This window comes from Lepidochelys kempii, chromosome 3, assembly GCF_965140265.1.
Source record: "Lepidochelys kempii isolate rLepKem1 chromosome 3, rLepKem1.hap2, whole genome shotgun sequence".
NCBI classification, from domain to species: Eukaryota; Metazoa; Chordata; order Testudines; family Cheloniidae; genus Lepidochelys; species Lepidochelys kempii.
The window spans coordinates 200,735,384-200,751,183 of record NC_133258.1 but is presented as its reverse complement, the minus strand read 5'-3'; the positions used below and the strand labels follow the sequence as shown (position 1 = coordinate 200,751,183).

Below are 15,800 nucleotides of genomic sequence, written 5' to 3'. Positions count from 1 at the left end.
ACTGGCACCAAGTAGAGTGAGACATAATGAAAATATTCAATAGTACCGAATCCGGGGCTGACTCTTGTGGGACTGCATTGGATATAGCCTCAAGGTTTGACAGTGATAACTACTTTTGAGTATGGTCTTTCAACCCACTGTGCACCCACCATATAGTAATTTCATTTAGACCGCATTTCCCTAGTTTGCTTATGATAAAGTCATGTTAAACTGTGTCAAAAGCCTTATTAAATCAAGATATACCATGTCTATTGTTTCCCCCATCCACTACACCAGTAACCCTGTCAAAGAAGGAAATGAGGTTGGTTTGGCATCATTTGTTCTTGACAAATCCATGCTGGCCATTCCTTTTAATCCTATTGCCCTCTAGGTGCTTATAAACTGATTGTTTAATAATTTGTTCCAGTATCTTTCCAACTATCAAAGTTAAACAATTGGTCTATAATGCCCAGGTCCTCTTTGTTCCCTGGTTAAAGAAAAGTATTATGTTTACCCTTCTCCAGTCCTCTGGAACCTCACCTATCTTCCATGAGCTCGCAAAAATGATCACTAACGGTCTGATATTGCTTCAGTTTGTTCCTTAAGTGCCCTACGGTGAATTTCGTCAGGCCCTGCCAACTTGAATATATCTAACTTATCTAAATATTCTTTAACCTATTCTTTCCCTAGTTTGGCTGGTATTCCTTCCTCCTTGTTGTTAAAATTAATTGTATTAAGCATCTGGTCACAATTAACCTTTTTAGAAAAGACCGAAGGAAAACAGGTATTAAATACCTCAGCCTTCTTGATGCCATCCATTATTAGTTCTCCTTCTCTGATAAGTAGTAAACCCACACACTCCTTCGTCTTTATCTTGCTCCTCATGTATTTATTGAACCTCTTCCCATTGCCTTTTATGTCCCTTGCTAGGTGTAATTCATTTTGTGCCTTAGCCTTCCTGATTTTGTCCCTGCATGCTTGTGCTATACTTTTGTACTCATCTTTAGCAATTTGTCCATGTTTCCATTTTTTGTAGGATTCCTTTTTGATTTTCAGTTCATCAAAGAGCTCCCGATGGAACCATCTTGGGATATCAGGACTGGAGGAAGAGTTCAAAAGAAGGCCAACCACTCATTCCCTCAGCTCCTACGGAGAGGCCTAGTCTAGGCCACAGCCTACTCCTATGATTGTGTGAACATCCTGAAAGAAAGGTGGTCACAATTATCTGACCAGAAGATACTGAGACAGATTGTGGTTTGACCAAGGCCCCCAGAAGGCAGAGAGGCTGATGGCTTATTTGGGACTGGTGTTTTTTTTCCTTTTTCTGTTTAGCTCTTTTTGTTTTGTTTCCTTGGAATCCTGGAAGGGGGAAGCACCAGAGGAACTTGATTGGAGGGCCGAGTTTCTGTCCTCAGGCTAGTGATGCTAACTGCTCCAACCTGGCTGAGGAGAGTCTGAATACATGACTCCATTGCACTCCTGGGGGTGCTGCAGAGAGATTAGGCCCTTTAAAACCACCTCTGCAAGGGAATGAAAAGATACTTCAGTCCTTGGCCTTACTGCTGATACCTCCACCAAGGATTCAGGTTAAAGTGGGTTTTTTTGTTCTATACTATGTACTCAGAACCTATATATACTATACAATATACCTATATAGTCAGAACCAGACAGAGACTGTTAACCTCCTTTTACACAAGCCAAAGAGCACAGAGTTTCAGTTATTACCAAAATGGTCTGGATTTAGGTGACCTAGAGGTAAAAGTTTTGACATCCAATTTCTATCTTGGAGCCCCTCCACTCCTTCTGGCTTTTATTCTGTTTATAAAAACAAATTTGATTTCAATGGTGGTACTTCTGTGTTATATTATCTTATTATTCCTTACCAGCATGTTATTCATATAATTACTACCATCACAGAATTATTTTAACATTAAGTACAATCCTTAAACACAGTGCTAACAAACTCTTATTGGAGGCTGCATGTTAAGCATGTGTTGTTTGTTTTGTTTCTGCTGAATTGGAGAATAATTCTCTACAATTAAATGTTCATGATCCTTTCTGTAATGAATGCAATACAGTCAAAGTCAATTAATAGGATTGTTGTTAAAGGGCTTAATTTGTTAAACTAGGACAACTCTGAACAAATTATATATTGTCCCTCGCTGACAATAAAACACTAGTCCATATAATAGGGACAAGTTGATGAGACTATTTGTTTATTGAAATCAAGGAAATTAATGATCCCAAATAAAATCAGTCAATATCAGCTCCAAATCAGAGATTCAATGAACTTGGAAATCTAGGCCCCACGCGACACTATAGATTTTGAAAATAGTTTCAGCTCGACTGATTGTGTGGCCTGTTTGAATGGGACATAAACCGAAGTGTTAGTCAGGCTTCAAACAAATCATAAGTCTTTAAAAAAAAGAGGAGGGGTTCTTTTTATTTGCCATTAAAAAATGGGAGGGGTTCTTTTTATTTGCCATTCTAGTTGTGAGCTTGTGTAGTTCACATTTTTAGGCTTTTCTCTGCAACCATGAAGGCTAGAAGCTTACTTCTTTCTTTTATTAAATGAAATTTAAGATTATTAGTCACATGTCTCCAGGAGCTGGAGCTTTAAGAAAAACACCAAATATTGCAAGACTTGAAACCTCTTATGACTTTGTCACAACACTGCACATTCTATTTAAACAATTAAAATAAACAAACAAACAAAAACTTGGAGAATGGGGACCTGATTCTCATTTATACAAAGGCTCATATATGCTGCTCTGGCATTAACTAGGTTACATTTTACTCTGACATTGGAACAAAGGACTAGAAGGGATCTTCTGGGTCACTGAGCCCAGTCCCCTGCGATTGCAGGCAACCCTGTCATATCATCCCAATTGTGAATTTATCCATATTAAAACTGGTTAGGTTGTTTGCCCTCTCTATTCCTATTGGGAGGCTGTTTCAGAACCTCACTCCTCTGATGGTTAGAAACCTTTTTCTAATTTCTAGCCCTAAATTTATTCATGGACCGTTTCTACCCATTTGTTCATGTGCTAATATTATCCTTTAGCTTTCAAGACCTCATTACACTGTCACAGCTGTGTAAAGGGTCCTTTTTGTAAATGAGAATCCAGCTCCAAGTATTCCTCTCCTTCAGCTGTGTGCCCTGTGTGCCTGGTAGCATCTGATACCCACTATGCACCAGTTTAAAAGGCTGCACAAGGTGAAGAGGAATGGAGGATGAGACCTTTGGTGTGTCTCAACCCCTCCACTCCCACTTTTTATTCCAGGATCATGCCTTTGATCCTTTTCATATCGCCCACTTGTTCAGGAGTCTTCCAGAATCGCACCACGTTAACGCCCACTTGATTGCAATGTAAAATATATTGGCAGGATTCATAACCACATGACTCATTACTGCAGCACTTTGACGATGAATTTAATCAGCAATAAACAGGAGATCACTGGAGTGCTAGATTTCTCAGTTCCTTATAGTGCCTTCCCTAGAGCTCGCAGTTAACAATACAAACATTTAGTAGAAAACAGATATTCCGGTCACAGTTTCTAGTATTGTCAGAATTTTTCCTCGGTGCTTCAATGAGCCTGCTGCAAAGCCTACTGAAGAGGGGAACCTTCCATGTACATCAAGAAATGGCGCCTGATTCGTTCATCTTTATCATCTTATATACCAATGCTAGAAGTCTAAATACTAAGATGGGTGAACTAGAGTGCCTTGTATTAAATGAGATATTGATATAATAGGCATCACAGAAACTTGGTGGAATGAGGATAATCAACGGGACACAGTAATACCAGGGTAAAAAATATAGTGGAAGGACAGAACAGGTTGTGCTGGTGGGGGAGTGGCACTATATGTGAAAAAAAGCATAGAATCAAATGAAGTAAAAATCTTAAATGAACCAAACTGTATCATAGAATCTCTATGGATAGTAATTCCATGCTTGAATAATAAGAATATAGCAGTTGGGATATGTTATCCATCACCTGACCAGGATGGTGATAGTGACTGTGAAATGCTCAGGGAGATTAGAGAGGCTATTAAAATAAAAACCTCAATAATAATGGGAGATTTCAACTATCCCCATATTGACTGGATACATATCACCTCAGGACGGGATGCAGAGATAAAGTTTCTTGATACCTTAAATAACTGCTTCTTGGAGCAGCTAGTCCTGGAACCCATAAGAGGAGAGGCAATTCTTGTTTTAGTCCTCAGTGGAGCACAGGATGAGGTCCAAGAAGTGAATATAGCTGGACCGCTTGGTAATAGTGACCATAATATAATTAAATTTAACATTCCTGTGGCAGGGAAAACACCAGAGTGGCCCAACACTAGCATTTAATTTCAGAAAGGGAACCATACAAAAATGAGGAGGTGAGTTAAACAGAAATTAAAAGGTACAGTGCCAAAAGTAAAATCCCTGCAAGCGGCATGGAAACTTTTTAAAGACACCATAATAGAGGCTCAACTTAAATGTATACCTCAAATTAAAAAAACACAGTAAGAACCTAAAAAGAGCCACCGTGGCTAAACAACAAAGTAAAAGCAGCAGTGAGGAAAATAGAAAGGAGCATAAACTCTGGAAAATGAAGTGTAAAAATATATTTAGGAAGCCCAAAAAAGAATTTGAAGTACAGCTAGCCAAAGACTCAAAAAAGTAATAGTAAATTTTTTTTTAAGTACATCAGAAGCAGGAAGCCTGTTAACAACCAGTGGGGCCACTGGACGATCAAGATGCTAAAGGAGCACTCAAGGATGATAAGGCAATTGCAGAGAAACTAAATGAATTCTTTGCATCGGTCCTCATGGTTGAGGATGTGAGGGATATTCCAAAACCTGAGCCATTCTTTTTACGTGACAAATCTGAGGAACTGTCCCAGATTGATGTGTCATTGGGGAGGTTTTGGAACAAACTGATAAACTAAACACCAAGACCAGATGGTATTAACCCAAGAGTTCTGAAGGAACTGAAATGTGAAATTGCAGGGCTACTAACTGTAGTTTGTAACCTATCATTTAAATCAGCTTCAGTAGCATATGACTGGAGGATAGCTAATGTGACTCCAATTTTTAAAAAAGGCTCCAGAGGTGACTCCGGCAATTACAGGCCGGTAAGCCTCACCTCAGTACCGGGCAAACTGGTTGAAACTATATTAAAGAACAAAATTGTCAGACACATAGATGAACATAACTTGTTGGGAAATAGTCAACTTGATTTTTGTAAAGGGAAATCATGCCTCGCCAATCTACTAGAATTCTTTGAGGGGGTCAACAAGCATGTGGACAAGGGGGATCCAGTGGATATAGTGTATTTGATTTTCAGGAAGCCTTTGACAAGTCCCCTCACCAAAGGCTCTTAAGCAAAGTAAGCAGTCATGGGATCAGAGAGACCGTTCTCTTGTGGATTGGTAACTGGTTAAAAGATAGGAAACAAAGGGTAGGAATAAATGGTCAGTTTTCAGAATGGAGAGAGGTAAATAGTGGTGTCCCCCAGGGGTCTGTTCTGGGCCTAGTCCTATTTAACATATTCACAAATGATCTGGAAAAAGGGGTAAACAGTGAGGTGGCAAAATTTGCAGATGAAACAAAATACTCAAGATAGTTAAGTCCCAGGCAGACTGTAAAGAGCTACAAGAGGATCTCTCAAAACCGGGTGATTAGGCAACAAAATGGCAGATGAAATTCAATGTGGATAAAAGAAAAGTAATGCATATTGGAAAACATAATCTCAACTATACATATAAAATGATGGGGTCTAAATTAGCTGTTACCACACAAGAAAGAGATCTTGACGTCATTGTGGATAGTTCTCTGAAAACATCCACTCAGTGTGCAGTGGCAATCAAAAATGTGAACAGAATGTTGAGAATCATTAAGAAAGGGATAGATAATAAGACAGAAAATATCATATTGCCTCTATATAAATCCATGGTACGCCCACATCCTGAATACTACGTGCAGATGTGGTTGCCCCATCTCAAAAAAGATATATAGGAATTGAAAAAGGTTCAGAAAAGGGCAACAAAAATTATTACGGGTATGGAATGGCTGCCGTATGAGGAGAAATTAATAAGACTGGGACTTTTCAAGCTTTGAAAAGAGACGACAAAGGGGGGATATGATAGAGGTCTATAAAATCATGACTGATGTGGAGAAGGTAAATAAGGAAGTAAATAAGGTAAATAAGGAAGTTCTTACTCATAACACAAGAACTAGGGATCATCAAATGAAATTAACAGGCAGCAGGTTTAAAACAAACAAAAGAAAGTATTTTTCACACAACGCACAGTCAACCTGTGGAACTCTTTGCCAGAGGATTTTGTGAAGGCCAAGACTATAACAGGGTTCAGAAAAGAACTAGATGAATTCAGGGAGGCTAGGTCCATCAATAGCCATTAGCCAGGATCGGCAAGGATGGTGTCCCTAGCCTCTGTTTGCCAGAAGCTGGGAATGGATCACTTGATGATTACCTGTTCTGTTCATTCCCTCTGGGGCACCTGGCATTGGCCACTGTTGGAAGACAGGATACTGGGCTAGATGGACCTTTGGTCTGACCCAGTATGGCCGTTCTTATGTTCTTAGAGCTTATTAAAGAAGCAGAAAAAAGCTAGCACCTGTAGTTCTTGAGATGGAAAAATTAATTTCTCTGTGAAAATGTTTTCAATCTTTAGAAATTATCTTTGCTCTTTAAGAGGTTAGATGTTCTTTTATCTATATGCAAAATAATTACCTTTGTATTTTGAGATTGTTGTCTGTGCTCAATGCTTCTTACAGAATATTGTCAATTTAAAATAATTGTTATCACTTCCTGCCTTTGCTGCTATCTGCCGTACTGTCAATACGGAAGGCATATTTACCTTTGAATTTCATGGACGTGCAGAGTTCAGTTTTGATGTGCATTTGTCATTGATCAGTTATTTTGATGTTTAGCTGCAAGGAGACAAAGACTGAAAAGTTCTCAGGGAAAACTGGAGGCAAAACAATTAATTACATAATTGTATTCACAGCAGTTTTACATTAACCTGAAATAGAACAGAGGTAAGAAGCACAGAGCCACACACAGTCTAAAATATAGTAAACCTGTTCGTAGCGGTTTTCCTGTTCACATCTAATTAAACAATCACAATCCTGGTACAAACACTGCATTGGTGCTGCGGGACCAGTAGCTATGCCTGGGGGCCTCTGCACCCTTTGCATGATGGAGTGGGCGTGGCAGGCTGCCCTGCATAGACCAACGTGGAATCAGGGTGAGAGGAGTGGGTTGGAGGAAGGGCCATAGGTCCTTATTTACATGGAGCTAGTCATTCTACCACACTATGCAAGTGGCACAAAAAGTGACGCAACTCCTACTTCCTGCCTTGCCCCCTGTTGTCAGTCTGAGGATATGAATTTCACTTCATCTGAAAAAGCCAGAACTTGGCTCAGCACCCAGGAAATCCAGACCACTTATTTAGGTGTCTAACTTTAGCTATCCAAGTTTGAAAATGTTGACAACTGAACTTTTATTCCCTCCCCCCACCCCCGCCAAACTACAATAAAACTGAAACTCATGATGGAATGGTCCCGCTGCGCTAGTGCTCCTGATGTGGGGTCAAATCTTCAAAACTGCCTAATTTCTTCTGAAAATGCCACTAGGCACCGAAATATTTTTTTTTGAAAATCTCATCCTCGGTGATGAGGAGCCTAAATCCTATTTTCAAAAGGGATTTAAGTGGCTACATCGTTTTCTCAAAAAGGGTCCAAGGCATTTTTGAAAATGTTAGCCCCAGTCTGCTTACCAAAAATCTATCTGACAAGTTCATAAGCAGATCTGTTAGCTTCAAATGTCACGAGAGCTCAGCCTGAAACGCTTTTTGCTATTTCAAATTATTTGTTGTTGAATAGTGGCCTGGTTATCCAACGTGGGCAATGAGGTTTACACTACGCATCAGCTGCCTTCCCAAAGACCATCTGGAGCGGTACTGAAAAACGAGTGAAGGAGAAAGGAGAGGTGAGAGAAAAGATACATTCTGCCAGTTCCTCATCTAGGGTGAAATCCTGGTCCTATTGAAATCAATGACTTTTTGCCATTGACCTTAATGGAGCCAGGACTTCATTCCTGGTGTAAATCTGAAAGGCTTTGCTGACTTCAGTGGCGCTGTACCAACTTACACAACCTAAAGATCTTGCCCTTTATATGCAAAAGTCATGGGCCTCATGCTGCTTCGGGTTTCTTGATTTCAGGGGGAGATGACGGCACACAGCATCTTGTAAAACTGGACTGATCATAGATATATAGATTTTCTAATTTGTTTTAAGTTTTTTATTCCAGGATGTGAAATGGACTTGTATTTAATATGCACACTTGCAAGCTCAATTATTTGCACCAGCAAATCAGATCTTCTAGGCTTAATTCCTGCAAAGCTCTTAATCATGTGTGTTAATTTCATTGGGATTGTTCATATGCTTAAAGTTAGGCAATGCTTTTGTGTTTTACTGGATCAGGGCCTTAGATGTCTGAACATTTGATTTCCCTGATTGTGCCTACAAATTTAGATTCATATCGAAATGGTCTTCTTTAGGGGCACAATTATTTGCACTCCCAAAACTATTCCTATAAAACTACTTTGACACAAATAATAAATGCATAAAGCGAAATAAGTAACTAATTATTACTTTCTTTTTTTTACACTTAAATAAAACTAACTATAAAAAAATAAGACAGAATTGCTGATATTGCCAGCCCAGGTCAACATGCTGTTCCAAACTGAATGATTTCATTGTCACTTCAGTCTGCAGATCTGATAGTTTATCTTCACCCTAAGGCCTGTTCTTCACTTAAAAGTTAGACTGACCTAGCGAGGCCACTTGGGGCTCTGAAAAATTTTACGCCCTGCATGATTTAGTAGTTAGGTTCACCTAACTCCCAGTGGAGATGCGGGTAGGTTGATGGAAGAATTAATTGAAAATAGAATTCCAGCTTTTTTTCACATGTACTCCACTTGAGGACTCTACGACACAGCTTTTTGATCTATGCATTGACAGAGTCATAGATTACATACTGAAATAATGTGATCTATTGAGGGAGCAAAGGGACATGTTAAAACCTGGCCTCTGATTTAACATCCATATTTGCAAGTTCAGTTATTTGCACCTGCAAAGCAAGCAATCCACAACAATTACTCTTAGTGACAACAGGAATGGTGCATTCAGAGAAACAAGAAAATGTAAATTAAGGCATCACCTTTAAATCAGGACACAGTACACAGGTTTTGCAGTAACTCTGATATCCTAGATCACCCCCTCTTTAGAGTCCATTGCAAGGGGGGAATGGCAAATATAATCGGGGTCACCAGAGTGCACTAAGAATAGAATTTCAGCTCTTTTACATGTGCGCTACTTGAGGGTGTCTTAAAGCACAGCTTTTGATCTGTGTCAATGCACATATCACTCTCTCAACAGATCACAATTAGGGCAAGACTTGCAGCCCTTACGGACATTAGTGAGCAGCTACTCACAAGAGTAGTGCCATTGAAGTCCAAGGGACTAGTTGTGTGAGTATTTGCCCAGTGAGGTGAATAAGGGCATTCCCAGTCTGGTGCATGGGGCTAAGTTCTGCCTTTGGAAATACATGCCTGGAATGCACTGACACCAGTGGGAGTTGCAAGTGTAATTTGGCCCTTGGTATTCAACTTACAGCATGTGCATATTAGACATGTTATTTAGAAAGTTGCCAAACATACACAGTAGCCAACATTTGATCATTAATCAGCTCTATTTTAGGAGGGAAGAAGAGGGGGTTAACAGACTCCTCCACGTCTGAGTCCACATTGTGACGAAGTGTACAAAAACAAGGCTGTAAAAGACATGAAGAAGAGCTCCGTGAAAGTTTGTCTTTCGCAAACAGAAGTGGGTCCAATCGCAGATATTACCTCACCCACCTTGTCTCTGTAACAACACCATCAGTTCTGAGTTACAGACGGTCTGAAGCTGGCGCTTGGGACTATTTGTATATGTGTCACCCCAGAACAAGTATGTTCTTCTTTTCCACTTCATATTCCTATCTCACCTGCTTCCCAGTCTAAGCAGATCCTTTCCCCAGATCCTTTAGTTTCTTTGGCCTGATCACCATCCTAGAGAAAGAAGTCCTGTCCTTACAGACCGGGGCAATGCTGATTGCATGAAGGCTGGCTTCCCCACATGCTCTGCCAGTGTCTCTCAGTCATGGCCCAAAGAGACAACTATTGGGGATGAGGGGGCAGTTCAATTTCCATCCTTCACTTGTCTACCCACAGGAGTGCCAATTAATGCCCGCCGCGGTGGTATATTTGACAGTGGTCAGCTGGTGTCCTCCAGGGATTGAACTGAGACTCCCAAACTTATTTCTATCAACAGCCATCAGATGGGGACCACTGTCAGTCGCTACTGACCTTGCCAGAATCCAAACCAGCAACCTAGAAGTCAAAGGCCTTGTATACCATTAGCAACTCATGGAGCCAACACTTACCAGCAGGGTCTGGCACTCCAGGCTTATCTGGGGGGGAGATAGAGCCAAGCAAATGATCGGTGGAGTCGGATCCCTTCTGCAAATGGTCTCTCCCAGCGGCAGGTACCACTGACTGTAAATGCAGCCCAGGGTGGGAGCAGTTTGCACGTACATTGCTGCAGGCTCATCTCTTATGCAACTGGAGCCATGAGAGCACATGGAACTCAGCACTGGGCTGCTAAGGGACACTCCTGCCCTGACCCCACATCCAGCCAAGCTGCCAGCCGCAGATGACTTAAGGAACAAGGAGGCAGAGCGAAGAGTGGAGGCAGAGAAGAGAGGGAGGAGCCAGCTGTGCAAGAGGCAATTAGAAAAAAAAATAAGGAAAGAAACAGAAAATTGCAAAAGGAAACAACAGAGAACAGACATAAAGGATGGGAGATTGAGAAATAGGCAGTGGTAACTCAGCGGGGCATGACACCCGGTGCTGGGAGGACTAGACCTGTTGGACATTTTTTCATTGAATTGTTTTTTCCAACACTAAGTGACTTTTCAACCAAAATGAACATTTTGGTGGAAATCTTTTGTTTTGATCTAAATTTTCCAGTTTTTCCACTGGAAATATAAAAATATTTTTGGTAAAAATTTCTGGCTTTCATTAAAAAACGTGTGTGTGGGGGGGGACGGGGGGACGGGACACACATGTTTTTTTTAAAGCTGCATTTTTTAAAACCAAAAGTGAAACAAACAAAAAACCAAACCAACAAAAACCCTACTTCTTTCAGTTTCAGGTTTCCATTGAAAAAAGACATGCATTTTTTAAACCAGCTCTAACCTTCTATCCACAAACCCATTACAGAGCAGGACTCTGCAAAATAAGCCTGGAACCAGCTAGTCCCCCAAAGAGCTGTTTCCTGCAAGCAATTTGACATTCTGTCTAGGATACAATTCATGAAGAAAAATATGAAACCAACTAGAGTTGACTTCTCTAGCGATAACTTAGGGCCTGATCCAGAAGGCTCATAAATGTCACAAGCAAACTAAGCAAAACTCCCACTGAAGCGAAGGAGTGCCTGACTTCACAGGATCATGTCCTTAAAGTGAACTAAACAGAGGGATATGAATTCTTAGCTGAATGCATGTGTTACTCCATCAACACTAATGAAAGCTGTGTGTATCTATAACCAGGAAGTGAGATGGGTCAAATTTAGAATATGAGAAAAGTTTCCAAAAGCACCTAAGTCTTACTGAAAACCAGTGGGACTTAGGCACTTGTCCTTTGAAAATGGGACTTAGGATCTGAATTCACTTAGACTTTTTTGAAAATTTTACCCTAAATTCCCACGTTTTCCTCTAGCAGTTACATGTGTAAAAAGGGCTAATACCGAGAATGCGTCATGTAAATTGAGGCGCAGACAAGTTTAATTGAAATGCCTTTTCCATTAGATAAGCCAGTCAGGCAATAATCATGCCAGTTCTCATGGGTTTATAGCTACCAACCATTATATTGGTAGAGGATCATTAAATAGAGCTTTTACATGTTCACACCAACGTTTCATTTCTTTTTTAAATACTCATTTCCAAAGAATTTCCATGCACACAAAGGATTTATGGACTGAGACAGTAAATATAGTCTAGTGGCAGATTGTTGCTTTCTCAAGTATTCATGCTGGCTGTAATTTTTTTAGAATGGGTTTCTCACAAATGTATGAACCTGTATCATTCACAGCTTCTTTATCTTAGTATTAGCCACACATCTGTGACAAGCTGCAGTTGTCAAGTATGTGAGAAATCTCAAGTGCTCTGGCTTTCCGAGGTTCTCCGGTAGAGGATGATCAAGCCTTCGTGATGATACTGTACTGGATACAGCTACAACCTGCGGGCTGCTTAGTACAGTAACTGCTGTGGTCAATGTGTCTCAGCTGTGCCAGGTATGTTAGTTTCATTTTGAATTATTATTATTTACATGCGCTGTTAGAGCAGCAGCATACTAATGATTTATAGGCCCCGCTCTAAGAGAACAACTCTTGAAGCATTAAGAAAAGGAGGACTTGTGGCACCTTAGAGACTAACAAATTTATTTGATGCCACAAGTCCTCCTTTTCTTTTTGCGGATACAGACTAACACAGCTGCTATGCTGAAACCTGTCTTGAAGCATTGCTTGTCTTTCGAAGACTGATTCCTCAGTCTGATTATAAAGTGAGATTGGGACACTTGTGCAAATGCATATGTTAAAGCTAGGTGAATACACAAGCGTTTTCACTTGAAAAATGCAAGGCTATACCTGTGCATGGGCTAACAGAGGTCAATGACTGAATATCAGGACCAACTATGCCTCAAAAGTGGTTTACTGCAACATTTTATAGAAAGTCTTGATGGTCTTACTGCAGATGTGCTCCACGCCTGGAAGCTTCCCTAGATTTCCATGTCTATGCATGGAGTTTACAGGACCCTTTACTATTTAAGACTGTTAAGTTCTCTATAAGAGGGACTCTCCTCATTATGTTCATGTTGGGACTCGATTCTGCTCCTACTGAAGAAAACAGGAGGATTGACATGGATGTCAGCAGAAGGATGGGCCCCAAGGTTCCTCAGTCTGCATTATAGTTCATGCTGGGCATCCCTTGCCATTGTGTAGTCTATTGCATTTTGTCCGATCTGTCAGTGCTGTGGTGCTAGAATTAGGCCGAGAACCAGTACCTGCATTCTGTAAGATCCCTCAAACCCGATTCAAGGTGACAAAGGTGAAACACAGTTTCGGCCCCAATCCTTACTCACAGATATTTGTTCATGGGAGAATTTCCATTGACTTTGATGGGAGTATTTGATTAAGCACTGCTTATGGTGAGTAAGGGTGACAGCAGATCACGATTAATAAGGACCATTGATTTATGCTCAGACATCCCACTGACTTCAGCAGGTGCCCAGTATGTGAAATGGTGACGAGATATGACCCTAAGAATTCATGTTTTATCCACTAACCATTCTGACTGAGCTAAAAAGAGGAAAATATGCAGACTTGCAGCTGTTCCTTCCAAAATATTTTTCACCTCAACTCAACAACTGAAAGTTTTACAAAGAACTTTGAGAGCAAATATCAATTTTGATAATATGCTTCAGAAAATGGACAGAAATTATTATAACAAGCTCATTTCTGGGGACGGGAATCTATATACTGCCTGCTTTGGATATTTCGCAACAGCTTGGTTTATGATGATAAATACGGTCTTGTGGGCAGGTCCTTCTGGTTGCTTGTTAGAAATGGGAACATTTTAAAAAAACAACAACCCGAATCTATGATCTTTCCAGCTATGACGCATCCACGTCTCCAGCTGGCTCATCTATTAGCTAGAGCCTCCTGCGTTTATTTGAAATGTTATTTAAACATACATTTCACCATTAGGGTATGAGTGAAAAATGTTGTCAGCGTTCAGGTGAAAAATGGCTACTGGGTTATGAGATGCTCACTAAGCCCTGTGGAAACTAAAGGGCAGGAAATGAAAAATATAAAGTGATATGTCAAAAAAAATAATAATAAAAAAAAAATCACTTAACTCAACCAATTCTCCTTTGATGGGCCAAAAGTGAAATTCAGGGCCTCTGCACTACATGAATGCCACAGTCATATCAGTACTTGATCGGATAAGAAGTATTTAAAGCTTGATTTAAATAAAATAATTTCATTTAGGGTGATAGTTGCCTTGATTCAGAGGGCCCAGGAAATGCATTTAGCATCCGTATCTCTCTTAGGTACTCATAAGTCCTCCATTACTATAGTACCTGAGTACCCTACACTATTTTAGCCTCATGACCCCCTGTGAGATAGGGAAGTGCTACATTTTACAGATGGAGAACAGAAAAACTGAGTGTTTTGATCAAGATCACACTGTGGCAGAGAAGAGAGTTGAACCCTGCACTCTCCTGTGCTAGGCTAGTACCTTAACCACTAGACCATAATTTTCCTTCTGTAGGGCTTGCTCTAATTCTGTTATTACAGCAGTGAGAAATCCAACAGACTGGGGCACAATGTGCTATGGTAGGCGTAGGGATGCCCAGCGTGAACTTCAAGCACGCAGCCTCCTCTGCTCCCGGTGGAACGTAGAGTGAATTTCTCCCCAGCAGGTAAGAGAATGATTATGTTATTTAAGCCGTAACCACTTCTTAATCCATGGTGTTGTTTCTGAAACGGTCACTTTTGACCAGGGCCATAACTAGGGCAGGGCGAGAGGGCCAGCCACCCAGGGTGCGGAGCTGGTGAGGACACAAAAATGGAACAGTGCAGGATCGGGCCCAGCAGCATCTGCTCCCCTCTGCATGATTTGGCCCAGCATCATCAGCTGGGGTCCCTGAGCATAGTTTTTTTTGGGGGGGGGGGGGAGGGGACTGCCCCCTAAATAGAGGCCCGGACTGCCTTGGCAGCTGAATGCCACCTCCTGGGTCCTAGTGTTGGTTGGCTTTCCCTTCTACGTGCGCAGGGTGCCTTACATAGCCACTGTCCTGTTTCCTCGACACTGGTGAGTGCCCATGGGAAGGTGGGCAAGGCAAGAGGGTATGGGGGAAGGAGGGTGAGATCCAATGATCTTTATAAAAAACAAACACAAAGCAAAACACACAAACAAATCAGAGGTTTGGCCTTTAAATGAAAAGCCTGTGCTAGTCTAAACATTTTGGACAGCACAACAGACTCTATCCAAACCCACCGAGGTCCATGAAGAGGCCTCCATTGACTTCGAAGGGCCCACTCCATGTAAAATAAAAGTCTCAAATCTGCCTATACATGTAAATCCATAAAGCATACACAGGTGTAAGTCTATGGGTTAAATCGCCTGGGTTATAGTTTCACTCTGGGGCATGAAGATTTGCACATGTAGCTCCCTGCATATAGAGATAAGAAAATACTCCCAATAATACTTTCTGTCCACAGGACTATGATGATTAGACTGTAACACCTGAGCATTTAAAAATCATTCGTCCGATTCTGGAACAGCTTTTTTTCTCTCACCATTACACCTTTCCAATGAAAATGTAAATGCTCCCTGAATTGAATTTGACAGTTGAAAAGTAAAGGGATTTAAAATAACAAATGGTCCCCAAGCTTTCCCTGCAGCAAGGTTAGAGAGACTTAATTGAACATTAACTCAGCTGCCAAACTAGAAGAGCACATTTTAAAATGTCTTGAAAATACCTACGTTTATTAAGTTCCTAACCAAAGTTCTACCAGGAACAGCTCAGTACAGTCAAACTTTCTTTTCAAACCATTAAGAAAACCAAAGCTTTGCATTACTCCCGCAATTATATAAACCTTGGGGGAAATTCTCTACTGGTATAAATTGGCTTGG

General features: G+C 40.8%; 1 protein-coding gene across 9 annotated transcripts in view; it reads right to left on the bottom strand.

The window, feature by feature from the left end:
• The window catches only part of PAK5 (p21 (RAC1) activated kinase 5), a 178,854-nt gene that overhangs the window by 127,533 nt on the left and 35,521 nt on the right, over window positions 1–15,800 (bottom strand). For 2 of the 9 annotated variants that reach the window (XM_073339626.1, XM_073339634.1), the window contains exon 3: window positions 6,853–6,925. The exons of 6 other annotated variants lie outside the window; for them this stretch is intronic. The gene's annotated coding sequence lies outside the window, so the exon portion shown is untranslated. Of the gene's footprint in view, window positions 1–6,852; window positions 6,926–10,481; window positions 10,813–15,800 lie in introns of all 9 variants that reach the window. One more of the 9 variants, XM_073339628.1, reaches the window with a different exon arrangement.